The sequence below is a fragment of the Pezoporus flaviventris genome, unplaced genomic scaffold (assembly GCF_033815535.1).
Source record: "Pezoporus flaviventris isolate CSIRO_AGI_PZ_B2104156 unplaced genomic scaffold, CSIRO_AGI_Pfla_v1 ptg000015l, whole genome shotgun sequence".
In the NCBI taxonomy this organism is placed as follows: Eukaryota; Metazoa; Chordata; class Aves; order Psittaciformes; family Psittacidae; genus Pezoporus; species Pezoporus flaviventris.
In genome coordinates, this window is record NW_026892563.1 from 596,553 (window position 1) to 624,094 (window position 27,542).

At 41.7% G+C, this 27,542-nt stretch overlaps 1 long non-coding RNA gene across 1 annotated transcript; it reads right to left on the bottom strand.

The window, feature by feature from the left end:
• Positions 1–1,804: 1,804 nt before the first annotated feature.
• LOC133269206 (uncharacterized) lies at positions 1,805–27,405 on the bottom strand. The gene is made up of 3 exons (XR_009743370.1): positions 27,195–27,405; positions 7,585–7,707; positions 1,805–3,478 (listed from the first exon to the last, which is right to left on the bottom strand). It is a non-coding gene; the product is annotated as an uncharacterized LOC133269206 (long non-coding RNA).
• Positions 27,406–27,542: the final 137 nt, after the last annotated feature.

Genomic DNA, 27,542 nt, shown 5'->3' on the forward strand with positions numbered 1-27,542 from the left:
TCCAGAGAAAGCTGGACTCGGCATCTGTGAGTATATCACTATGTATGATGTATTCACAAGCTTTTGTAATTGAATTCCACTGCTTGGTATAAATGGGATTAAATTTACCAGATGATGCAGCAGAACCCTGTAGTCAGGATTCAAGGGTTTAGATGACACAGCACTCTTTTCTGCAAATATGTCTTGAAGAATAATATGGGAGTTTTCAGTACTCTGTAGACCTTCTCTTAATGCAGGACATTTGAAAATGATGGAATAAAAAAAAAAAAAAAAAAGAAAAAAAGAGTATTTCTGACCAAACATGTTATAATTAACAATTAACATTATGTACATCGTCCACTTTTAAAACCAGTTTGGGGCTTGTTTCATATTCCTGTAGCTATTTACAATAAGAGTAACAGAACACTATGTTACTTGATTTCTGTTGTCTATGCCAGAAATGTAAGGGAGAACAAAAGCCAGAAACATCTGAATTCTAAGCCCAGCACTTCAACAAAGATTCTGCCCATTTTCTTAAAAGGTTAATAAATTTTGCATGTTCCAATATGAAATTATTTTGGACTCTGTTAAATACTTACCAAAATCTTCACTGTCTTCAGTGAACTTCCATCCAGACCTTTGTTTAGATGTCAGAAGATGGATTAAGTCCTAATTTAAGACACCCACATTTGAAATGTTCTGTCTGTGTTTCAATGTTGCTACCTTTAAAATGACGAGAATAAATTTAACCATTCCCATAGGATTTTGGGAGGATTCATCAGGATGCACTTGTAAAACTGAAAAGCACTGGTCCTACAAACTTCTTCATCAGAAGTGGTAATCTTGTCTGTTACTTAACTCCAAAGAAATGAAATATCGTCTGTCTTCCAAGATTATTTTAACCCTCTCTGCTTTCACTGCAGTAAGTGAAATTCACAGAGCAGAAACCACTTAATTAAAATCTCACTGGACATGGTCACTTTACTACCCAGTGATTTTTTAACAAAATCTTAATGGATAGTGATTTTTTAACAAACTTTTTTCTTTTTTTTTTTTCATTTAATAAGAAACCCCCTGAAAATATCTCTATTCATTTTAGTGAGAATCCTTATCTTGTATACAAATGGTGTGCCACGATCCCAGGGACAAAACTGAAAGAGAAATTGAGGTTTACTATCAGTATGTAGGAAGACTGTATCACTTACTGGCATCGTGGACACATGGCGGGACGGCAGCCATCCCATGGTGGGATGGCTGTAGTGTTGTAATGGTAGGATACAGGCTCTTCAGAAAAGACAAGGAGGGGAGATATGGAGAGGGTGTTACCCTCTGTGTCAATGACAAGCTGGAGTGCATGGAGCTTCACCTGGGGGTGCATGAGAAGGTGACTGAGAGCTCATGGGTCAGGATTAAAGGGGGGTAGGGACTATTGACATTATAGTGGATGCCTGTAGGTTGCCCAGACAGAAAGAGTGAATGTATGAGGCACTCTCTAGACAGGTAGGAGCAGTCTCATGTTCACAAGCCTTGGTCCCTATCAGGGACTTCAACCATCCTAATATCTGGAGAGACAGCACAGCAGGGCATAAGCAATCCAGGAATATGTTGATGATAACTTCCTTTTCCAGGTGATAGAAGAGTGAATGAAGAGAGGAGCTATGCTGGACCTTGTTCTCACTAGCGTGGGGAGAAAAGGTCTGGTGGGGAATGTGAAGCTCAAAACCAGCCTTGGTCTAGTGGAAGGTGTCCCTGCCTATGGCAGCGGGTTGGATATAGATGATCTTTAAGGTCCCTTCCAACCCAAATCATTCTATGATTCTATGATTTAGGTTTTTGATAAATTTGGGTTTGGAAAGAGCTAAATCAGTTTGGTCATTCTTCTGCTAGCTCAAGATTTCTTTTCTATGATTTATTCATAGAAGGATTTATTAATGGGATGCTCAAGATCAACACATCTGCAGGCTGGTGAGTGCCTTTGGTGCACTGCTGGGGAAACCTGTGTCCCTTGAATGCGGAGATTGTTGAGAAGGACAGACTGGCTTCTGTACCTTTAAAACTTCAAAACCATCAGTTTTCTGCAGTTTAATGTCACTGAGAGAGAGCGTTTCATATCTGCAGAATGACAGTCTCATTGATGCCTGATTTGTGTTTTGTTTTCCCCAGTTATAGCTGTTATGATCTGAACTTTATGCAATGTTTCTTTACAATTTAAAGAGTAAATTCCATATATAACTTAAAATTAAACAAAACAATTAGGTCATGAAATAAAAAATTATTGCTTTGCATCTGACAGGGACTATTAATTTTATCCAGTAAGGGCTGCAGACACACTGGACATAGGCAGCTAAGATGGAGTGCCAAGACTGTAAAAAACAAGATAAATGGCTGTTTTGCTTAAACCCATTTGCTGTTGTTGGCCCCAAGATAGGCTTAGCTTCTGGGTGATTTCATAGACTGTATCTGACCCCCAACACTTTCACTTGGACTTATTTTCACACATTTTGAAGTAGTTTTGTTGGCATTCCTTTTTTGTGAATATTGTTTTAAATAATGATTTGTAAATGCATTACATCAGTCATGTTTGTCATGGTGTTTGCACCCTTTGTTGTTCATAAAGGCAACTTAATCATTAAAAACACCGCATCACATCCAAGCTTTCTACTGAGATACTTGGCAGTCTTTGGAGGCTTGGCAATGTGACATTACAGGCACTTAAACATCAACTGCAGCTCTTTCACAGGCTGATTGAAAAAGGAAGGGGGGACAGAAAAGGCATTTTTAATGTATGTCTCAGTGTAGGAATAGGAGGATCCATTAAGAAGTGACAGAGAGTAATGTGCTGCAGAGATGCCCAGCACAGCCCACACACTCTCCTCATGCCTTGCAAGAAAAGGGTTGTACATTTCTCCTCAGTTGCTCTGGCTGGTCAGCCTTGGAGGCTCAAGCAATACCTTAAGATGGTGCAGCCCAGGCAATCTAATCCTTGGCAGAGTTGCTGTGACAGCTTCCCAGGTTTCCATTTTATGCCAGAAACTTTATGCTGCTACGGTCATTTGGCCAGGAGTGAAATTGATGTGCCACTTCCCCTCAGGAAGGAGCTCAGGCTGTTGTGGACAATAAGTTCATCTTGTGCCCACTTTGCATTTCATTCATGAACAGTCAGACGCAGCCGTGGCCCCAGGACTCTCCAGCAGGACAATGCTGGATGCTGTGGTTTGCCCATCTTATATCACCCAAATACAACCGTAATTATGAAGGTAGCAAACTGAATATCCCCAAGCCTAACTGTTATAATCACCAAGTGCTCACTTCCGATGCTTCCTCATCTTTCCAGTTCCCTGCTGTCTTCACCTCTCTGCTATCTCATTTTTTCTGAGAACAGCATTAGTTGATTCTGCCACTCTGTGAGCCTGCTTGATGGTGCTGTTCCCTGGGGTAAAACGTGGTTATCTTGGTGAATCTGATTTAGGCTCCCATTTCATAATTTTGTTCTCTCCAGCTACAAGAAAAGTCATAATTGGTGACTGGAGATTTTCCTTAGAGCAAAGCATCATTTAGGAGAAAAGCATTTTAAAAGAAAACATACCTCACTGTCAATAAAACAGCCTGCACTCCTACCTGCTCACAAGGTGATTAGTGGTTTTCCATGTGGGGGCCCTGTAAGGACTCACTGTGCATTCGATCTTCTCCCTTCTTGTCTCTACCAGAGCTCCCTGCCCTACCCTGCAGATGCAGGGGCTCTGTCCAGGCCCTTCCTACCCACTGGTAGGCTCACAGCAAGGCAAACTCCAGGTCCGGATAAGCAATATTAACACATCACCTAATGCAGAAGCTCTTCCAAGCTACCAGCTTGCTCTGTTGGGTTTCTGGTACACACACATTGCCACATCCCTCCTCTTTCTGCTGCCCTTGCCTCTTCCCAGCCACAGCATCATCTCAGTATAGCAAAACACTGAGAGAGCCATCTGAGGACTGCCAGCTTGGGACAGTTCCCCTCCCTCATGGCGATTCGGAAATGGATGCTGTCTGACTGGCTTTTCCTCATAGAATCAAGTAGGTTGGAAAAGACCTTTAAGATCATCAAGTCCAACCTCATGCTCCATTTGTGTTCCACATGGATCAATTTTATGTGTGACTGCTGTTCCATTATGATTAAAAAAATACCAATTTATTTAGATGTGTTGTTGTTTTACGCTTCACCACTTTACTCATTTCAGTTTCTGTTAAGATGGCAATATGAAATACTAGCACCCTAACTCATAAGATGTATTTAAATTACAGGCACAATGACTGGAGTTGTTGGTGTTTTTTTTTTTTTTATTTTGTTTTGTTTGTTTTTTTAAGATGTGAAGTTATTGAAGAACTATTTCAGGGCATTTTAATGAAGTTCAGAAATATAAATTTGAAATTTATGACTGGAAAGCAAAAAGAAGGCAATGTAGAAGAAGGACTAGAGACAAGGTCCAACTTTTAGTAGCATATCAAGTAAGGTGAATAGCAATCAGTTCATGTATTCCAGCTGTACACAAGCTGAAGTACGATTTAGAGTACACTACAGCTATTCAGGGTCTAGTATGTGATTACACAGACATAAGAAGGATTGAAATATTCTTACATTTTCTCTCTGATAAGCCATGTAGTATTGTATATACATTAATAAGCTGTTAAGCCATAGTTATCTTGGTACTCACTCAATGCTATCATTTACTGTTTGAAATATATAAAATAAAAAGTAATTGTGTAATAGTTAAACAAGAAAGGAAAGCATTGTCTCCTGGAAATTAATGACATTTATCCTTCGACTTTTTCTCTTATCTATGCAGTACAGAATATTTGGAATACTATCCTGCTGAAATTTAGTCAGGAAAATACACATACAATATGAGAGCTTCTGAGCTTAAACCTATTATTGCTGAGAGTAATTAACTCCTTGAGTCTCAAACTTTACCAGATGAAATAAAAATTTGATCTATAAAGCACCTTCAAAAAGCTTAAGCGCCCAGCAATACAAGAGGAAACTTCTAAATGTCTGGGATTTTTCCCTAGCCATTGAATCTGATTTTTGCCATGCAGTGGGAAAGTGGTGAGGGAGAAGACAAGAGATGAAAGAAATCAAAACAAGTTATAATGAACCTTCCCAGATCTGTACATGTTTCCCTACACAATCCTGTGATCCTGAAATCACCCTGAATTTTCTTGTCCCCTTCTCCCTCATTTTGGCTGCTGTTGAGTCTAATTCTTGTATCGTGTTGTATGTTAGGTATGTGCTCGTATATACTCCTGTGCATGCCTAAAGTGTATGTTCCTTCTGTTCAAGGCAGTGCATTTAGATTAAATTCATGGTCAATTTTGTCCGCTAGGTCCTTTAGAGAGCCAGATAATTTAGGAATAGCTTGACAAAGCAAGCTATTGCTTGCATAACACCCTTTGATCAAAGCATTTGCTGGGAAATGGGAGAGCAGCATTCAAGGCAGACCAAAACTAATACCATTGCTCACATTTTTTAGATGAGAGAGGTGGAAAGAGGATGAGGCGGAAGGCAGAAAACATAAGATTCACAGGGCATGAATGTGTGGGAGCATAGCTTTGTAATCAGGGATGTGGGTGTTCAATCAGGATGGAAAGGTCCTGTGTTCAGGTCTCTTCTTCATAGGCACTGCACAAGTCTATTAATGAAAAGGCTCAGGGTAAAATACAGAAGCAGAGGTGGGAGTGGGTACCACACCTAGACCATCTACCCCTTTGAAGGGCTCCTTCTCCTCACTGCTCCACAGACCTTTGCTGGCTTCTCTGGCTCCCTGCTCCTTGCTAAGTTGCGGGGGTCCCCAGCAGAGCCACACAGGTGCCTGTAGCCATCTGCTTGGAGCTGTGACATACCAACAGCCCACAACACCAAGGTGGACTGAAAAAGGTATCACCTTTGCTAAATAATTCAGGAAGTTAGTGTGGAAGAGTCTGCTTTGAGGAAAATAGATGTTTTAGGAATTAAAAAAGAGCAAGCTGTCAGGTTCCTTATGGAACTTGGCTAGATAAAAAACATCTGTGCAACACTTATGTTTATGCAAATATAAGCATGGGAAGTACATGCTTTAGGATATACAAAAGGGGGGGGATTATCAAGCCAGTTTATTGGAAAGGAGCTTATACTTTTAATGTTAGAAATAGCTTGCTGTTTAATGAAATTAAGGGAGGGAACAGAGGAAAGGATCTTTTCACAGTAGTTAGCAGGGCTCATTGAAAGAGCTTTAGACTAAATTTGAAGGTGGAAAGGGATAAAGCCAGGCTCACTAGAGATGAGCCTGGGGTCAGCATGCCAATGTTTGAGGGACGATGTGCTTGCAAGGTCCTTTGGTCTGCTGTTTCAGTAAGGGATGGAGATCCGTGAGGTGGCAAAGATGCAAAGATTACTGATGTGTTAGAAATCATGCAAGTGCTTGAGGATGGTCATGTAGGAATGAAGGCTTCTCCCCCAGAAAGGTGGCAGCCCAACTGAAGCACATCTACACCAGTGCATGCAGCATGGGCAACAAACCCACTGCTGGAAACCACTGCACAGGAAATCTATGGCAGTGTTTCCATCACAGGAATATGGTGGGATGATTAGCATACCTGGAGTGCTGAAATAGATGTCTATAAACTCTTTAGAAGGTATAGGCAAGGCCACCTTCATTTACTTTCTCTCCTCTCTCTCTTTGCCTTTCATATAGATTTTGGGGTATATTTTATTATTAGATTTTACATATAAGAAGGGAAAATAGCGGAAGGAGAAAATTTTTATCAGTAGAGATTGATATTGATAGAAACAAATTGTACATTGACAGCTTGTCAGTATAATCCCAATATTGTTGTTTCCCAGTTTTAGAAATTTAGTTTTAACAATTCAGAAATTTAGTCTTAACAATTTAATTTGAACAGTTTAATTTGAACAATTCCATGAAGAAATACAATTCTGAAGACTTTAAGTAAGGAGAATGAACTCTGAGTACTATAGATATAGAAATGCAGTTCTGTTACCCAGAAGGGGAATAATGACCTTATTTGTTGATTAGCAAGGGAAACAAAGAAATGTTGAGTTACTACGTTTGTGTTGTTTGCTGCAACTGTTTTTGATCAATTAGAGTATGAGGTTAAATTGTAATAATAATAGTATAAACTTTGGTAACGTGATAATAAGTATTGATGTAAACTTGATATAACAGAGAGATTTGTGTTGCCAATAATAATTATATGCTTTAATCAATGTTTTAATCAATATGATTAAGAAATGTTTGGGAACCAATACATAATACAGCTAAAATGATGCTTAAGAGGACGGCTTAAAAGGTTGTTCTTTGGTGCTGTCCCTGAGGTGATGTCTCTGGACACAGCAGTGTTATTCTGCTCTGCCAGATGGTGCTAAAGATAAACAAGGCAAGCTGAAGCATTGGTGGAAAAGAACACTGTTTCATTTCAGCAATAAAATGCTCAGATGAAACTGCTTTTCTAAGGCTTTAAGTTTTTATAAGGATGTCAGTGTGATTAGTCAGAGATGATCCTACCACAGGTCACAGGTACTACCCAGTCTGCCTATCCTCAGGGGGAGCAAGACTTGAGCCTAGGTCTTACCTTCCCCATCAGCAGCTTCTAAGACTTTCCAGGGCTGGATGCTAGATTTTTCCTTCTCTTCAAAAGCCAGCATAACCCTGATCCATCCACAGCTCATTACATTTCTCTTTCATCTGCTTATTTCTGCAGTAACAGAAATGCCAAAGTAGAAGAGATCTGGTCCCTTCTCCATGTTTCTGTATGTGAACAGCTGAAGAGAACAATACGCTGAACAAAACCAGATGGAGATAACAGAGCTTTACTCCTGCTATTCTATGATTTTATTCTATTCTATGATTCTATCTATCTTGGGCTTTACACACAGATCTCCTTAACAAAGCTCTCTTCAATGTGCTGTCAACTGAGAGAAATCTGGCAAGAGTTTTTGAAAATTTTTACTCCCAGGAATACTTCTAAAGCATGAGAAGCCCTGTGAATTTGGAGTTCAGATGATGAGGAGTGTCTTAGTTCATTTTAATCAGGAAAACTATCATGTTTACTATTTTACATCCCTTGGGTTGTCAAGCATTGGAGCGGACTACCCAGAGAAGTGCTTGAGTTGCCATCCCTGGAGATATTTAAAAGACATGTAGATGTGACATGTAGAGACATGGTTTAGTGGTGATTTGTCAGTGCTAGGTTAATGGTCAGAGTCAATGATCTTACAAGTCTTTTCCAACCTAAATGATTCCATGATTCTGCTTTTTCCTCTAGTTTGCATTTCTCATTTAGAGAGAGATAACTGAACACAATCACTCAAGTGCAATAGTTTTCTTACACCAGAGCAACATTTTTGTAACAAGTCGAAAGATGCTTGGCAGGGCTAGCAATGTCCAAGAGATTCTCTTTTGGATATAATCAGATGCAGATGAAATGCCACACAGAGTTAATTAAAAGAGCTGATTCCAAATTGGGTTATGGTTGCAGTTAATCACATAGATCCTTGCCAGAAGCATATAGATAGCGGAACTTCTTGGCCTCAGATAATAGAACAGATAATTGCTCAGCAACAGAGAGCATGTCTTTCACTGCACATGATTGTATTATATTGGACAAGGTTTCTTAGGAGAAGCTTTCTCTTTCCATGCTTCTGCCCTATATCTCTCTGTTTAAACCAGTCTTCTGCAAAAGGACCTGGCCATTCAGCCAGCTTCATTTGAAGACCACTTTTTCCAAGATAAAAATGGCCTTCAAGGTCCAAAAACCCATAGTTAGCATTAAAGAAAATGTTTTCTCTTACCTTTGTGCTTTCCCTTTAATTTGCTCTTTCAATCAATATTGCTCAATTTCCCACCCACACTAGATCTACAGAGGGCTTCTAACTCTCCTTTCCCTGTCTTCACTGGTTGGTTTTTGGTTTTTTTTTGCCTTTTCCTTTCTCTTTTCTGTGGTATTTCTTCCTTATATGCACAGATGATACCTGCATATTATGCATACCACTGAGCCCAGGTTTGCAGTGCCCAACAGCTAAATACTCAGATCCTGTAGTATCCTGCAAGTGACTTTAGATATCTAGGACTTTTCAGCAGTCCTTGGTGAGCATTGGGGTCCTGTAAGGATCTCACCTTTTTATCAAATACCTTGTGCCTCTTGGGGACAGGAGAAGAACAGAGTCTCAAGGCCATTGGAAATAGGGAAGAAGGAGAATGAAGGTGACAGCTGAAATGGAGAGGGAAGTAGTGTCTGGATCAAGTGAAGAGTTTGTCTGAAATAAATTTGCTAACTTTGGCTTGTAATTGCAATTTATGACTGTTGTTTTTCTGATTTGTGGGTTTTTTTGGTTGGGTGGTTTTGTTTTGGTGGGTTTTTCTTTTCTGGTTTGTTTTTTTTTTCCTTTTTTTGGTTGCTGTTCTTGGTTTTGTTTGTTTGCTTGTTTTCTCCTATTGACTACCAATTGTAATAAAAATCCTAAGCAAATCAGCTTGTCAATTGAGACCCATGCATTTCATTTCAAGGAAAATGTTACATATATACACAATAATGTGAACAATCCTGGGCATTGGATCAGAGAACAGGAAATTTTATAACCACTGCCTTGGTCTCCCTTTGGCTTGCTGAATCTTGCACCTCTGCTTGTGCTCTAGTTTCATGAGAGTCTTCCCATCCAACTATGTTGCTGTGAAAAGTGGGACCTTCATTCAAACACATGTTTGAAAGAAGGCCACCATGGCAGCCATGGTTTCTTCTATTCGTGCCTATCAAGCATTTTACTGTACAAGGCTCTCCCAGGACTGAAGTGGAGTTCAGTGACTGTCAATTCTTTTCCAAATCACATGAGACCTTCAGCATATAGCACTAGACTGGGGTGTTCCTGTGTGTTCCCAAGCACCCCAAGGGCTTTGCTATTGAAAACACAAATATCTCTAAGTGATTGCTGGACAAGCATATTTTTGCAGTGTGTTCTTAGGCTTGAGCATCTGAATTCCTCAAGTCCCATTCTTAGAAGATGTAGTAGTGTATTTCACCCTCTTTTATGAGCTGCTTCCTCAAGCAGGGTAGTCATGGCCATGGCTGCATGTGCATTGATTTGCTCATGCAAATATGAATCACGTAGTCAGATTGGGACAAACCACTCCGTGCCATCAGTGTTTCTCAGCTGCGGCTGCAGGGATTGTTGCATGGTTCCCAGAGTGGGAATGCTTTCTGCAGAAACATCCTTTCCACTCTGTTCTTAGCCTTACAGCTGCTTCACTGATTTTTTTTTTGTAGTGCTTTTCGTTTTCCCTATGAATTTCATTACTTTTGGATGTGGTTTTAACTATACCTTAGAGTCTTTTACACCTAGAGCTGTTCAGTACATTAGCCTTTTAAGACCTGCTGTTGAATGAATAATGCACTGCATTTATAGACTATAGTTAGGCTAAATTCAACCATTTTCTCCTATTCCCAGGAATGCAGTGGACATTTTTGTTGCAAAGGCTGGAGGTAACACTAGAATTCTTCCCCAAGAAACCAGCAGGTTCTCCAGCCTGTGTGAGTGAAAATAAGGACTTTCCTGCATTGCCTCTCTCAGAACTGGTAGGAACTCATAGCTTTCTATATAATTCCTGGCCCTCCACATCCACCCAATCATCAAAACCGCCTCATTTCCTAACTCTGATTTAGCCAATGTGGGCTGAGATGCATGAATCTCACTTGAATTGCTATTGTTTGTTTGGTGACAGAAATGAATCAAAGCTTTCCTAGCTTGCAGGTGCGGTAGTATTAAAAACCAAAGTGAAAGAGAAACTGTGGTCTGTTTCTGGTGGGACTGAACCACCAAGGCCTGGAGAACTCTTATGTGCTCATAAAACTCTTTCCAAGCACTGCCTGAAAAAAAACCTTCCTCCCATCCAAGAGGCTTCTCCAACTCTCAGAGAGAAGATGCGGCCCACACTAAAGCAGGTGATCTAGTATATACTCAAACAGTTTTATTCCTAGGTACTTGAAATCTTATGAAGGCTGGAGAAAGTAAAGTAGGTGAAGTTACCAAAAAGTAACATAGCTTCCTAATAAAGGGCTTGGTGATTAAAATGCTCAGAGGATTGTTATACTGCGATAAGAAAAATTCCTTGCGTAGGTATTTCAGGTATTTCTTCAAGTGAGGGAAAGCTTATGATGAAAATAAGGTCATTGGGTATTTTCTGCTAATGACAAATCCAGACTCTCTGCAGAATTTAGGTAGTTACTGCACCTTGCCAAGTGACAGGTCCAGTGATATAGGGTATGAAAAAAGAATTCATTTTCTGCTGCAAATAAAGTCATCATTCAGCTGTTCACCCCAGAAAGTTTCAGCCAAGAAGCTAACAGACCTGCTTGTTACAGAATATATTTACATTTTAACCACAGTAATAAAATTCTGGTAGCATGACTTCAGTGGAAGCACAGCTCTGCTTCAGATCCTATACAATATCAGAGTCTGTGGGATTTGAGGCACTGTGCACATAGCATTGTTCACGTTGCCAGTGAACACAAATTGATATACAGAAACAAATCTACATGGTCTGCACTCTACTGCTATTCTCTGCTTTGGAGACAAAGTGCTTAATGAAAAATAAATTGCTTTTATGATAAAACATATTTTAAAATATAAAAAGCAATTTATATTCTATTTTTTTTTCTTGCCTGCCACTACTTTATCTACTGTGTATTTGCATTCTACCTCCTACTAAAACCAGATTTAATTGTGCTGCTGTTACTGACTATGATGCTAAACTCCAACTCTCATCATGGTCTATGGCTTATCATCTGAGGGAGGAAAGAAATGACTCACCTTTTTCCACTGGGATGAATAAACTCATCTCTAGAAGATAAAAGTTGCCCAGACTATTTCAAATCCCTTGAACCAAATGTAATGCATTTTCAAGTAGAGAAAATTTGCTAAAAATTGAGCAAAATCTGAAACTTTTTCTCCCTGCATAAATTGCTTGATTTCAGCAGGACCAAGTCAGCCTGAGTCAGGGAGCTGTGACTCTATAGCGAACCGTATTTTAGCTAAGAAAAAGGGTACAGAGACAATTTTAGTTCTGCATGTTGGATGATTGTATTGAGCAGGCACAAAAAACATGCATATGCCAGAGTACCAGCTCTCTGCATATAGATCTTGTGATTCGTCTTTCCCCTAAATTCCTCACAGACTGCATTTGTATCACAAATGTATCTTTTGCCTTGTTCTACCTTGCCTTTGCATGTCCTCATCAAAATTCAATTTTATGGTTAATGTAAAATTGTTGTGCAAAATGTGTTAATTTAACAGAGATTATTTGGTAAAAATAATGCCCACAGGTTCTGTTTGCTCTGTCAAAGAGCTCCTCTAAGGAATTAACATAACTTGCAAGCAGAACTCCTGTGCTTTTCTGGCAGTCAGCCCTCTAAGTACTTTTCTTATTTCCAAAAAATGTTGATGCTTTTTCCCTGGTTTGTCCATTTTCATTAGTGTTTAATGAAGTCTCTGCAGACTGCATTCAGCTGCTGTTTGCGTCATGCAGTTCTGGTACCTTAAGTTATTTTGCATCTACCTAAATCAATCCAGAAATGGAAAATGATGGAGGCTTTATGTGTGGTGCTGACTCTGGAAATTAATTAATGTTCCTTCCTATACATTTTCTTCCAGAGCTGTATGAATTGTATGAATTTTACGTGTCTGATATAAACAAATATAATCAGAAAAGCAGGAATGTCACCATTGCTGATAAATGAATGTGCAGCTAGAAACTACTTGCTGGGACACAAAACATCCTAGCTGTACTTTTTGAAGCAGACACTTTTCTATTATTTGTTAGGATGAGTCCTTGCTGCCAATGGAAGTCAGCGCTGGGAATTCTCTTCCTCTTGAATATGGTTGGAAAGAGGTAGGATGTGTACCAGAGCACTGCTGGCAGAACTGCCTTGGGAAGGTGCCTCCATGGGGCTATGCACAGCCCGAAGCAGCAACCACCCCCAGCTCATCAAAGCATGGCCGGCTGGGACAAGGATGTGTGAAGAAGCCTCGTACAGCAGTACATAGAGATAATCAGTCCCTCAAACAGTAAACAGCTGCCAAAGAAGAGAAGTCAGCAGGCATCATTTGCTCTTTTTTAAAGGGCTGACATACAAAAGGGAATGCAGGATAATCTGCAGTTGCATCATATTTTTGTAATACAGTGTGGGAGTTGTGCCTTTTGGAAGTTAAAAAGCCTTTAAGAAGGCTTAAAGGCAATCAAGTAAACAAGGAGACTTAAGCTCTCTTAAGAGTACAGGCAGTGCAAAACAAACTGGTACCACACCAAAAAGGCGAGTAAGAAGTTTTCTTGCCTCAAAAGAGGCTAATCTCTGGGCACCCCATGCAGAAGTATTTAAGTTGCATCTCTGCCTTGAGGAGGGTATGGTGGTGCACAATGATGGCATTACACACCTGGTAAATGGCACTCAGCATCTATGCCTTGTCCTGAAGAAGCTGAAGGTAGTCTGATGCAGGGCTCATGATCACCAGTGTTTTGGTCCCTGATACATTAAAGTTTAAGAAAAGCTCTCTTCAAGAAAGATTTTACTTTCTCTTAACTTTAGTGGGATGCTTCTGAGCACAAACTTCCTCAGTCAGGAAAAAAAAATGGGATTTTGTCAAGATGAATGCCAAGAGAAGCTAAAATCCCCAGCATTTTGCTGGAAACATACAATGCAGGCAAATGAAGACTTGTCATTACAGGCTGTAGCCTATAGTGGGTAAATAACCTTCTACAAAGACTGGCATGAAATGACCTGCTAAGACTTGCCTGCCAGACAGTGTGCAGGTGCCTCTGCTTTTGTTTTCTCCTGTCAGCTGTTATTCTGTGGCTAAAAATGATTTTAGGCTCTATTTTGTGCTGCTGATCGTCCTCCTACTGGTTTTGCTCTGATGCATGCACCCAGCAGCTATGGCCCTCCAGGTCTCAGATCCTTGAGAAATGCTTAGTTTCCCCAAACCAGCAAGTTTCCATGTGAAGGTCAGAAAGAAAAGACCAGGAGGTCAAAACAGAACAGGCGTTTTACTATGGGACAGTGAAAAGTGTTGTTGCAAGTCTTCTCTGTAGATGGGAAAATCACTGGCACATGTGCTGAGGAAAGCCTACCCAACTAGTGCAGAACCTGGAGAGATCTCCCTAGAGCTTTCTACTGCCTTTGGGCTGCTGTGCAGCTTGTTCAAATGAAATTAATCAGTGATTTATAGGCTGAATTACGTTTATTTGAAAAGCTATTGGGTTTATTTTTCGACAAAAGCCCTCGTTATCTATTTACAGTAATACAATTCTGAGTTTTGTTTGGAATAGTAACATCGAGTTTAGTTATGTCACTCCAGTGTATTTTCTTTCTTCTCTTTATAATTCAGAAATACTGAGCATGTCACATATCTCTGCAAGTCAGCATACCCTGTTATTTGCAGATACTGAAAATAATATTTTGGCTACAATTAAGATGGCAGCAATCAGCTGCTTGTTTTTAGTGAAATGGAGTGATTCATATCCAGAAAGTGAGAATTCATAGCTTTGAAGAAAGAAAAGATCTGTCATCCCATAGCAGTAAATAAAATGAGAGTTAGTTTAGGAGGGGAAGCTTAGAGGTTTCATTGGAATACTTTACTAGGGTTTTGTGGGGGCTGACTGGTTTTTTTACTTTTAGCGCTTTCTGTCTTTTGTCCCGTTTTACACTTTCTGATTAATATCTTTTTATGATCTGAATTCTGTCTTCTTTCACATAGCAAGGGACCTATCAAATGATATTTCCACTGATCACATCTGGATTTATTATTTTCCTCCTTTCTCATTGCTCAGATGTTTAGATATAAGGAAGAAAATAAATGCTTTGACATAATTTCTAACAAGACAGAGGAGACAGGCCATAGCTGTCAAGGGAAGTGACAGCCACAAACAAGATATACATCACTTTGCTCTTCCCATCAAAGCCTTTGGTTCATCTCTAGCATTTCACTCCTGATTACGTACCAGATAACTGTCTCACATGGGGTTTTTTTTGGACAAGATCTCTCAATAGACTGAGTTTTCCTTTCTGTATGAGAATCATGTCATCTGTGTTACAAAAGCACTGGACCAGCAACTGATTTTTGGGTTTGCTCCTATTCAGTCCTGGGCTTTCTGTATGTTCTTGGATGTTACCCCTCAGAAGAGGAATCGTCTCTTTTAAACCTCAAGATTTAAAATTTAGCTGTCATACCACCTGCACTTTCCTCCAAAGCAAATGGGGGGAGGAGGGGACCCTGGGAGGTGTTTGCCCTCAAAGAATTACCAGCCAAGTGCCTATGGGCCAGCCTAATTTGCTGCAGAGCCACACTGTGACCATGATATACAAACACCTGGTTATATGCCCTAGATCCTGGCTCAAGTCCCTCCGTTACTCATCTGTAAACATAATAGTTGTTCCTTTTCCCAGTGAAGAGGCACAAATCCATAGGTTGGTGACTATTCAGACAATATGCTGATGGACCAAAGGTTTTTCTAACTTGAGCCACAGGGGAGGAGGGTTACTCTGAACTCAACAATTTCAGCTGTGGAGAGCACTGTGATACTCTTGCAGTGTAATCAAGATTTTGTGGGCACATACATGATCTGACAAATCTTGAACCTGCTAATGCAAACTGCCAGTGACTGGGCATACATTTTTGCAGCAGCCATCAACCCAGGCGCCTTTTTTTCTTGTGTTCTGTCAGTCTGTTAGGATTTCTTTGTCTGTGACTGCTGTCCGCATCTGAACTGCTCTTTCCTGGGGCTGGAGGCAGAGCAAGACCATGAGCAAACAGCATCTATCATCAGACACTGTTGCCTTGGAAAAACATTCTTAAGCAGTCTTGCTCTCATAATGGCACCCCATTTACTTACTTGTACTGATATTCCTAGAGGAAAACTCCCGTTTATATTAATGGTGCTTGAATGTCTTAGCATAGAATACATTAACAACAACAAAAAAGTAAACTATATCTGAATTTGAATGTGCTTGGGCTTGCAAGTCCAGAGGCATTCTGCCTAAATCCTATTCCTTCCAGTGATGCTGCATGTCGTGGTTTAAACCCAGTCAGGTAACTTGTTCACTCACTCCCAGTGAGTGGTGCCGAGCTGACAACAATCAAGGTCCGTGTCCGTCTCCCCCCCCCCCCCCCTGCACCGGGGCTCTCCCCTTCCCCGCTCCCGGAGGAACGGAGAGGAGGATCGAGAGAGTGCAACTCCTACGGGTTGAGACAAGAACAGTCCAGCAACAAATCACCACCGCTACTATCAGCTAAAACAATGATAAGGGAAAATAACAAGGGAAGAGAATACGATACCACCGGCCAAGAAAAACGAGTTCCACCCGGAAGCTCCTGTCCTTCCGGGTAACTCCCAGTTACCCCCCACCCTGGGCATGACGTGCTGTGGTATGGAATACCTCCCCGGCTAGCCCGGGTCAGGCGCCCCGTCTCTGCTTCCTCACAGCTTCCCCTCCTCCCTGGCAGAGCATGAGCCTCACAGAGTCCTTGGTCAGGGTAAACATCACTTAGCAACAACCGAAAACATCGGCTTCACCAACGCTGTTCTCAAACTAGAAGTCAAAACACAGCACTGCACCAGTTAACACAAAGGAAAAAACATGACTGCTACTGCTGAACCCAGGACATTATCCACCCCTTATTCCATACCATTCACGTCGTGCTCAGATCCCACATTTTCAATACACCATCGCTCTCCCACATATATACATCCATATACATACAGACCAAGAGGAAAAAATCATTTTCTTAGTGCATGGACCAATCCCTATAATGCTGCCGAGTCCATTCGGTCCATGATGTTCCAAGTTCATTCTCTGTTGGGATGATGGCTGGAGGGAAGTCAGGGCCAGTCGCTGGTGACCTGGAGACATCTAGTTGATGGGCTATAAAAGCATTACACAGCAGGCAACAGTATACAATTGAGTTCACTGGCTGTTTTCCCCTAAAATCAAATCCCCTTGAGGTATACATCGGACTTCCCCATCTTCCCGCATTACCCACCAAGTATATCCAGGTCCCTGAGCAAAAGCAATCCCACGAGTGGGTTTGCCTTTACCTGAAGCAGGAATAACCCAGACTGTCTTCCCCAGCAAATTCTTCATATGCACCACAGGAACTTTGTCCCCCTCTACAATATGTAAAAGTTCTGACTGGGCTGGGCCAGCCCTGTTGGCAGATCCTCTGGTGTTGACCAACCAGGTGGCCTTTGGTAAATGTGTATCCCAATGCTTGAAAGTTCCCCCACCCATCGCTCTCAGTGTAGTTTTTAACAGCCCATTGTACTGTTCGATTTTCCCAGAGGCTGGTGCATGGTAGGGGATGTGATATACCCACTCAATGCCATGCTCTTTGGCCCAAATATCTATAAGGCTATTCCGGAAATGAGTCCCATTGTCTGACTCAATTCTCTCTGGGGTGCCGTGTCGCCACAAAATCTGTTTCTCAAGGCCCAGGATAGTGTTCCGGGCAGTGGCATGGGGCACAGCGTATGTTTCCAGCCACCCGGTGGTTGCTTCCACCATGGTAAGCACATGGCGCTTGCCTTGGCGGGTTGGTGGCAGTGTGATATAGTCAATCTGCCAGGCCTCCCCATATTTATACTTCAACCATCGTCCTCCATACCAAAGAGGCTTTAACCGCTTGGCTTGTTTAATTGCAGCACATGTTTCACACTCATGAATAACCTGGGCAATAGTGTCCATTGTTAAGTCCACCCCTCGGTCACGGGCCCATCTCTATGTTGCATCTCTGCCCTGATGGCCTGAAGTGTCATGGGCCCACCGGGCCAGAAATAATTCACCTTTATGTTGCCAATCTAAGTCCATCTGAGCCACTTCAATCTTAGCAGCTTTATCCACTTGTTGGTTGTTCTGGTGTTCCTCAGTGGCCCGACTCTTGGGTACATGGGCATCTACATGACGTACCTTCACCACCAGGTTCTGCACCCGGGCAGCAATATCTTTCCACAGTGCAGCAGCCCAGATGGGTTTACCTCTGCGTTGCCAGTTGCTCTGCTTCCATTGCTTCAACCACCCCCACAGGGCATTTGCCACCATCCATGAGTCAGTATAGAGATAAAGTACTGGCCACTTTTCTCGTTCAGCAATGTCCAGGGCCAGCTGGATGGCTTTCACCTCGGCAAATTGACTCGATTCACCCTCTCCTTCAGCAGTTTCTGCAACTTGTCATCCAGGACTCCATACAGCTGCCTTCCATCTCCGATGCTTTCCCACAATACGGCAAGAGCCATCAGTAAACAAGGCATACTGCTTTTCACTTTCTGACAGTTTATTATATGGTGAGGCCTCTTCAGCACGCACCACCTCCTCCTCTGGTGACATTCCGAAATCTTTGCCCTCTGGCCAGTCCATGATGACTTCTAGAATGCCTGGACGACTGGGATTTCCTATTCGAGTTCGTTGTGTAATTAGTGCAGCCCATTTACTCCATGTAGCATCAGTTGCATGATGTGTAGAGGAGACCCTGCCTTTGAACATCCAGCCCAGCACGGGCAGCCGGGGTGCCAGGAGGAGCTGTGCTTCAGTGCCAATCACTTCCGAAGCAGCTCGAACCCCTTCATAGGCTGCCAGTATCTCTTTCTCAGTTGGGGTATAGCTGGCCTCAGATCCTTTGTATCCCCGACTCCAAAAGCCGAGGGGTCGACCTCGAGTCTCCCCTGGAGCTTTCTGCCAGAGGCTCCAGGTAGGACCGTTCTCCCCAGCTGCAGTGTACAGCACATTTTTTACATCTGGCCCGGTCCAGACTGGTCCAAGGGCTACTGCATGAACTATCTCGCGTTTAATTTGCTCAAAGGCTTGTTGCTGCTCAGGGCCCCATTTAAAATCATTCTTCTTCCGGGTCACATGATAGAGAGGGCTTACAATCGAACTGTAATTTGGGATGTGCATTCTCCAGAACCCCACTGCACCCAAGAAAGCTTGCGTTTCTTTCTTATTAGTTGGTGGAGACATTGCTGTTATCTTGTTGATCACATCTGTGGGGATCTGTCTACGTCCATCTTGCCATTTTATTCCCAAAAACTGAATCTCCTGTGCAGGTCCCTTGACCTTACTCCGTTTTATGGCAAAACCAGCTTTCAGCAGGATTTGGATTATTTTCCTCCCTTTCTCAAAGACTTCTTCCGCTGTATCGCCCCACACAATAATGTCATCAATGTATTGCAGGTGTTCTGGAGCTTGCCCCTGTTCCAGTGCGGTCTGGATCAGTCCATGGCAAATGGTAGGGCTGTGTTTCCACCCCTGGGGCAGTCGGTTCCAAGTGAACTGGACACCCCTCCAAGTAAAAGCAAACTGTGGCCTGCACTCTGCTGCCAAAGGAATGGAGAAAAATGCATTGGCAATATCAATCGTGGCATACCACTTGGCTGCCTTTGACTCTAGTTCATACTGAAGTTCTAGCATGTCTGGTACGGCAGCACTCAATGGTGGTGTGACTTCATTCAGGCCACGATAGTCTACTGTTAGTCTCCACTCTCTGTTAGGCTTTCGCACTGGCCATATAGGGCTATTAAAGGGTGAGTGGGTCCTGCTGATCACTCCCTGACTCTCCAGTCTACGGATCAGCTGATGGATGGGAATCAGGGAGTCTCGGTTGGTGCGATATTGCCGCCGGTGCACTGTTGTGGTCGCAATTGGCACTTGTTGTTCTTCAACTTTCAGCAACCCCACAGCAGAGGGATCTTCTGAGAGACCAGGCAAGGTGGACAGCTGCTCAATTTCCTCAGTCTCCAAAGCAGCAATACCAAAAGCCCACCGGTACCCTTTTGGGTCTTTGAAGTACCCTCTCTTAAGGTAGTCTATGCCGAGGATGCATGGAGCCTCTGGACCAGTCACAATAGGGTGCTTTTGCCACTCCCTCCCAGTCAGGCTGATTTCAGCCTCCAGCACAGTCAACTCTTGGGATCCTCCTGTTACTCCAGAAATATAGATGGGTTCCACCCCTTGACAGCTTGATGGCATCAGGGTACACTGTGCACCGGTATCTACTAGAGCCTTATACTTCTGTGGGACTGATGTGCCAGGCCATCTGATCCACACAGTCCAGTAAATCCGATTGTCCCCTACCTCCACCTGGCTGGAGGCAGGGCCCCTCTAATGGTCGTCACAGCATTAAAAGGCCATTTAAAAAATTCAAAACTCTCAAATGTAAATGGTCTGGGGGGACGACTAGGAGGGTAAAAGGATGTCTCCTTCACAGGTTGAGCACCTGAGAAGGAGAAAAAAAATGTGTAATTGCTAAGCACCTCCATCATATACCTCCCAAAGTATAAAGGTGGTGACCACACTGGGAACATAAACCAGATCAGTTTCATGATCAATGATTCTATTGTATTACAAGTCATTACCATAAAGTACAATGGGATAAAAACCTTAGCCCAAGCCCCACACTTGAAAAACACTAATACAGCCAATACCGGATGGACGTAAGATATGGTATACTGAAACTGTGAGATCAAGAGGAAAAACCTTGAGAGCCAATAAATCAGCATTGTGACGAGTGACTATCAATCCAGTCAGATCTGTTCTTATCTCAACCCCTCGTGCCCCATGTTGGGCGCCAAAAAGAACTGTCGTGGTTTAAACCCAGTCAGGTAACTTGTTCACTCACTCCCAGTGAGTGGTGCCGAGCTGACAACAATCAAGGTCCATGTCCGTCTCCCCCCCCCCCCCCTTGCACCGGGGCTCTCCCCTTCCCCGCTCCCGGAGGAACGGGGAGGAGGATCGAGAGAGTGCAACTCCTACGGGTTGAGACAAGAACAGTCCAGCAACAAATCACCACCGCTACTATCAGCTAAAACAATGATAAGGGAAAATAACAAGGGAAGAGAATACGATACCACCGGCCAAGAAAACGAGTTCCACCCGGAAGCCCCTGTCCTTCCGGGCAACTCCCAGTTACCCCCCACCCCGGGCATGACGTGATGTGGTATGGAATACCTCCCCGGCTAGCCCGGGTCAGGCGCCCCGTCTCTGCTTCCTCACAGCTTCCCCTCCTCCCTGGCAGAGCATGAGCCTCACAGAGTCCTTGGTCAGGGTAAACATCACTTAGCAACAACCGACAACATCGGCTTCACCAACACTGTTCTCAAACTAGAAGTCAAAACACAGCACTGCACCAGTTAACACAAAGGAAAAAACATGACTGCTACTGCTGAACCCAGGACACTGCATTTCTTCTTTCCAGGCTGGTAAGACTGTCAAGTGGATTTGTAAGTTAGAGTAGCTCCAAGGTAAATTGCGGTCTTCCCCTAAAGTGTCATTCTTCATCTTAAGGCAAAGTCTAACAGTCTGGAACAACCTAACTGGAACACTGGGCCTCTGCCCTCAGTACAATGAATTTTTTTTAATAGTGGTATCAAGACATATGATCTACTAATCATGTTTTAAATAAGGAAAAAAAAAAGGCACATAAAAGTTACATAAATCACCCAAGCCAGTGTTTAAACATTATTCAGCAGCTGATGAATGAAATGCTTTCATTTTCTAGTTCTGAAGTAACTACTTCTGCTCAGGTGTAGATATGTATATTTTGTATCTCAGAAGCATTTTCAGAAATTGGGGTGGTTTATTTGGGTACTAAACTGATTTCATTTAGAAAGCACAAAAATACAGTAATGGAAAGCTATTTCCTGATGAGAGCCAATAGCTGAATGAAGCCTTGAAAGGAGACAAAGTGCTTAATATAGAATCATAGAATAGTTAGGGTTGGAAAGGACCTTAAGATCATCTAGTTCCAATCCCCCTGCCATGGGCAGGGCACTTCCCACTAAACCAGGCCACCCAAGGCTCTGTCCAACCTGGCCTTGAACACCGCCAGGGATGGAGCATTCACAACTCCCCTGGGCAACCCATTTATGGATATATTTGAGTTGTCTTTTATGTTCTGCCAAAAAGAAACCCATTCTTCTTTCTTTAATGGCATATAGATTTCCAAGTTGATTGCCCACTTAATTATTCAGGTATCATTTATTAGGCCAGGAAAACACATTGACAAAAGATATTTCTAAAATCTTGTGGACAAAGACTACCCTGAAATTAATTCTGAATGAGATTTTCTCATCTAGTTTTACTTAACTGTTTTAAGAAGTGTTTATTATGAAAGAAAAGCTCACTTACTACAAGCAAAATGAGCAGAAGTAACACATTTTGGAGCCTTTTAAAATACAACTGCTGTGCACCTTCAAGCCATGTGTTGACAGAGATTTAGTGGATGTATCTATGGCAGTTCTGCAGTGAAAAGTGCTAGTGAAGTGTTAGTGTTCAGCTGCCAAATCATAGCTTGAATTTTGAGATTAATTGGTTTACATGTCCTTTTGGTTGGCTGCACTTTACCTGGTGATTTAATGGCCTAGATTATTACTGTTATATAACTGTTATAACACAAAACAATGTTTTGAGACATTTTAAAATAAAAAGTAAAGGAACAATCCCTTTGCTTAGTATTTTAAGCTCTAACTGTAAGTGTGCTTTTTGTCCCTGAGCCAGAGATGATGGAAAAGGGAAGAAAAGGTGTTGCTATAATAGGAATGACTGCTTTTTCATGAAAGTGCGGCTCCAAATGCTGCCAGTGCTCTGTGCAGGGGAACTGGGGAGCTTGCCCCTGTAAGACAAAACATCAGCATCTGGAGGAAGTGGTCTCTGGAACATGACTCAGGTATTCCTATTTCACCTGACACAAGGAGAGGAAATCTAACGTTGCCTTTTCTGTGTTTGAAAATCTCCTGAATCCTCTTTGCCATGGCTATCACTTGCCTCATTTACCACCTAACCTGGAGACAGCAGCAGGCATTTCAGCCTTGTGCTCTCCCCTTCTTTGCAAGGGGAGCAGAGCTGTGGCTCAAACCCACTTGCTGTGTGGGTTTGTGGTAGAGAAGTCTGCATGTAATGTCTGAACTGAAATCCAGGTTACTCTACAGTTACTGCACCTGGGAGTCCTAACATTTTATTGCTGCTTAGCCAATTAGCCCTCATGACACATCTTACATCATATGAAGCCTTGCTGTACCAATTTAAACAGTCTCTTCTCAGAGATAATGTAGGTTATACGAGTTTATGATTTTAAAGAATAGCTATTATTTGAGGACAGATGAGGCAAGATGTGCCTGACAGTAGCTTTTCTCCTTAGTCTAGTGAAAAAAAAAAAAAAAACCATAGCAAAAGCCCAAAGCTGAAATAATTCAGAATTTTTCAAAACAGAGTAGGTGCTCAAGCACTGTAACAGTTTTCCTGGAATCTCAATGGATTTTCTGCCACCTAACAATGAAGATGAGTCCTGTCTGGTCAAATCTTGACACTGTTGTCAGGCAAACTGAGCTAGTCACCTTCTTTTCCATGGACAAGCAATGTAAAGATAGAAGCATACTGGGAACATGGTTTGTGTCTGTTCAAATTGGACAGTGAAAATAGTAAGATGAATTTTAAGTTGAAGGTGTGCATTTTGCCCTGATGACTGCAAAGGCAGTTTTGGCCAACTGACTTATCTGTGAATTTTTGTTCTTGTAGCCACCCCAAGTCAGACAAAATTAATTATACTCCAAATTCCTTCTTACTTGTCTTGGGTTCATCAGTAGCAGTCATTGTTTCCTTCTTAGTAGCTGGTTCAGTGCTGTGGTTTTGACTTTCAGCCTGGGAACAGGACTGATAACACTGATGTTTTTACTTGTTGCTCAGTAATGTTTACTCTGACCAAGGACTTTCTGAGTCTCATGCTCTTCCAGGAAGGAGGGGAAGATGGGAAGAAGTGGAGACAGGACACCTGACCCAAACTAGCCAAAGAGGTATTCCATACCACAGCACATCATGCCCAGTATATAAACTGAAAGCAGTTACCTGGAAGGCCCAGGTTGCTGCTAGGGTCAAGCTGGGTATCGGTTGGCAGGTGGTGAGCGGCTGTGTTCTCTTCCCTTATGATTATTATTATTGGTGGCAGCAGCAGTGATTTGTGTTATACCTTAGTTACTGGACTGTTCTTATCTCAGCCCATGGGAGTTATATTCTTTCGATTCTCCTCCACATCCCTTCAGGAGCAGGGGGAGAAAGCGAGGGGGAGAGTGAGAGAGCGGCTGTGTGGTTCTGAGTTACCGGCTAGGCTTAAACCGTGACATAACTCAAGCTTGATGCATGGGCTTGGTATGCAAAGGCTAGTGAAAAGCTGTGATCCTGGTGTCATGCAGTAGCTCAGATTGGGACAGACTGAGCTCAGCTTAGAGGAGGAGCTCTAGTGGAACAAACATCTGCACAAGGAAGACTCTGAGATTGTAGAAGTCCCAAAAACTTAACAGTGCAGCAAGAAAAGTGGACAAGTTAGCACCAGTATGGTCAAAAACAGACAAAACAACAAAAGTCACTCTGGAAGCTCTGACTTTTACTCAATTATCCTCCCAAATTAGGTTGTTCTAGGTAGCAGGGCAGTAAGCATTCATGGAGCAGAAGAAGATGCCAGCAAGGGGTAAGACTGCAAAAAGGGTTTTTAGTACAGTGTCTAGGAAGTGAAATTATGACAGAAACCTGAATTGAAACAAAAGTAAGCAAATTCTTTAGGAAGTGTTGCAACTAAAAAAAGAAAAAAGAGACTCTCCGATCAAAATGTTTTATTTGGCAAATAGAAACAAAAATAATAAATACTTAGAGTCAAACAAAGAATTTCATATAAAACCCTAGGAGTCATGCAGAAAGGTCTTGTTTTGTGGAGAACATGAATTTGTGATGTTGTTATTTATGTCAAGAGGAGCTGTGGCTGGGGTTGCCTTTATATGTGTTCTCTGCTTTTAGAATAATGTTTACTGAACTGAGGAAAAAAAATTAAAACAAACAAAAAGCCCCCAAAAACAAGACAGTTTTAAAAGGCAATTCCAGCAATTAGCCTGCAGATCCTCATTTAAGTAACCCCTGTTGAACCCTATTGCATACTTTATTCAAAATATTTATATAACATTAGAGGACAGCAGGTTTGACTACAAAGCCTCTGTAGAGCACAAGCATTTATGTAACTTCAGTTTGCTTATCAAAAACATCTAAGCTTGCAGTCACATTACAATGTTACAAACATTGCTGTATTTTTACCTAGGTATTTCCAAGGCTTTATTTTAGATTAAAAGGGTCTTGACTGTTGCACGTTATTTGTCCATACTGCATAGAAAGAAACTCCCAGGGACATTTATAGTAATTTGGCAGCTGTGCTCTGCAACATAACCAGATCTCTCAAAAAACTGAATAATTTTCCCCTGCTAATTTTCTTTGCAGAAGAAATAAAAGTCACAGTGAAAATCATTCTTTATTAAATGATATTTGTAGCAAACTAAAACACAGAAAATGAGACTGAACCAATTTATTTTTTTTTTTCCTTGTTGCAAACTGCTTGTTAACATTTGGCCCTCTGCAAATAGTGAGGATATATATATGGCTTTTGCTATTCCTCATTTCTTACCAATCTGCCTGGGGTTGAGGCAAAGGAATAACTCTTAGAATGGAGTTATAGAAGGGAATTTCTCCCTTCTATTTCCTTTTGCTGAGAGGGTTATAGTGTGTCCTTCAAGAGGAAATTGAGTTTCTGAACTGAAAAACACACAGTAAAAGGGAAAACTATGTTCTCAAGGAAAATTTTGAGAAGCATTATAAGCACTGAAATCTTACGTTGTTACATGGGAAACAACATCTAGGACTTTATGTGTACTTCTAGAATGTTTCTGAGTTGTAGCTATTGCAGGTAGGGCAAGAAATATGCTTGTTGGGGTCAGACCAGGGGCACCTCTAGCTCTTCCATCTGCTTCACTGCATATATCTGGGAAGGCATGCGAACCTATCTTCTCTGGGGTATTCCCTTCTACTTACAACAGCCATAAGGGTTGGATTAAGGATGCTGGAAGTTACATTCTTCCTTATTCCCTTTCCTGCCTGTTGATGGGCTTGTTGTCCAAATTTGTCCAAACCATTTTAAAGTCTGCTAACGTTGCTTGCCTCCTTCCCAGGGCAGCACATTCCAGAAGTTCTCTATCCATTGCTAAAAAACCCCACTTTCTCTTGTCCCCCTCAGGCTGGTCTACTCATTTCCTTTTTGCACAAAGGAACAGCGTACAGTCACTGTCTGGTCACAGTTTTAGGGTTACACATGATTTCATAAAAGATTGCTGCATCCACTTCAATCACCTCTTTTGGACATGGAAGACTCCAAACTTACTTGATTGCTCATCATACAAAACTGGCCTGTAACTTCAACCATCTTTGTTGTGCTTCTGTAACCTTTATCACATGTTCTATCTGGTGTGAGAAGCTTTGCGTGGCATGTGTTGTATGGTTTGATTTTGAAGAGCTGTTAATTCATATCACTTAGCTGCTGAACTGAAAATACTATCTTTCTGACACAGCACTACTATAGAAATTCAGATAATATAGTCTTTCAAGATACAGAACAAAACTTCTAGCAGTCTAATTACTTAAAACATCAGTTCATTTAAACTCTTAATTTCACAACATAAGAAAAATGTCTATGAGCTGCTCTTTCACATCCTTTTCTGTCAGAAATGTAGTGTTTAATGGACAGGACTATTTTATTAGAAAATTAATTTAACAGTAAATATTCAGCTTAATTATTGTAAATAATTAATAGTTATGCTGTTACACTGACACCTGAAATAATATTTGGCTCATGAGAAAATTTTCTTTTACTGAGGTTTTGAAATTATCAGAACACAAAAATTGTAACTTCAATATTGAAAAGTTATACTCTTCCCTGTTTCACCAGAAAGCAGGTAGCCAAAGCCAATCTTTTAAAAGTACATTCAGGTTACTTTCGAAAGTTCCTTCAGGACTGTAATTTCTACGGCTACTCAAGATACAAGTTCAATTGAAGTGAGATTGTTTCTTACAGGTAAGCTGGAAGTAATGCTGCTTTCACAGAAAAAGGGTGAAGAGTACTTTACTGAAGCTTGTGCGGTTAAGGAAATTACAGCAGTACTTCAAAGCAGCCCTGAGGTTCATACTATTATTTTAGCACATTAAGCAGCTGTGTCTTGAGTCAATTTAATCAGTGAATTGTATGTTCCTTAGTTTGATCATGACCTAAACTCTTTTAATTAATTAACCCAGTTCTTCAAAGCAGTGGAAATGAGTCATATTTCAACTGAAATAATTGTTATTACCTGATAGGTCCCATTAGAAAAACTCCTGATTTCAGGTAGGACAGGCAAACCAAGGACCTCTTCTTTTTTTGCACACAATTTGAATCTTTGCACCCCACTGTAGATGTGTTCTATTGGGAGACAGCTGCTCTCACCCCATTTGGTCAGGTTAGATATATGCTACTCTGCTTCTTATATTCACTGCCTTTTTCCCTTCCTTACATTTATCAGCCTCCCAAAACACCAATAGGAGGGAAATGGGAACTTCACATCTGCTGGGTTTTCTGGCCTTCCTTTGTGATAATAATACCTATTTTCTACAATCAAATAGTATTTCTCCTTTTTTAAAGTAAAATTTATTTTTTTTGC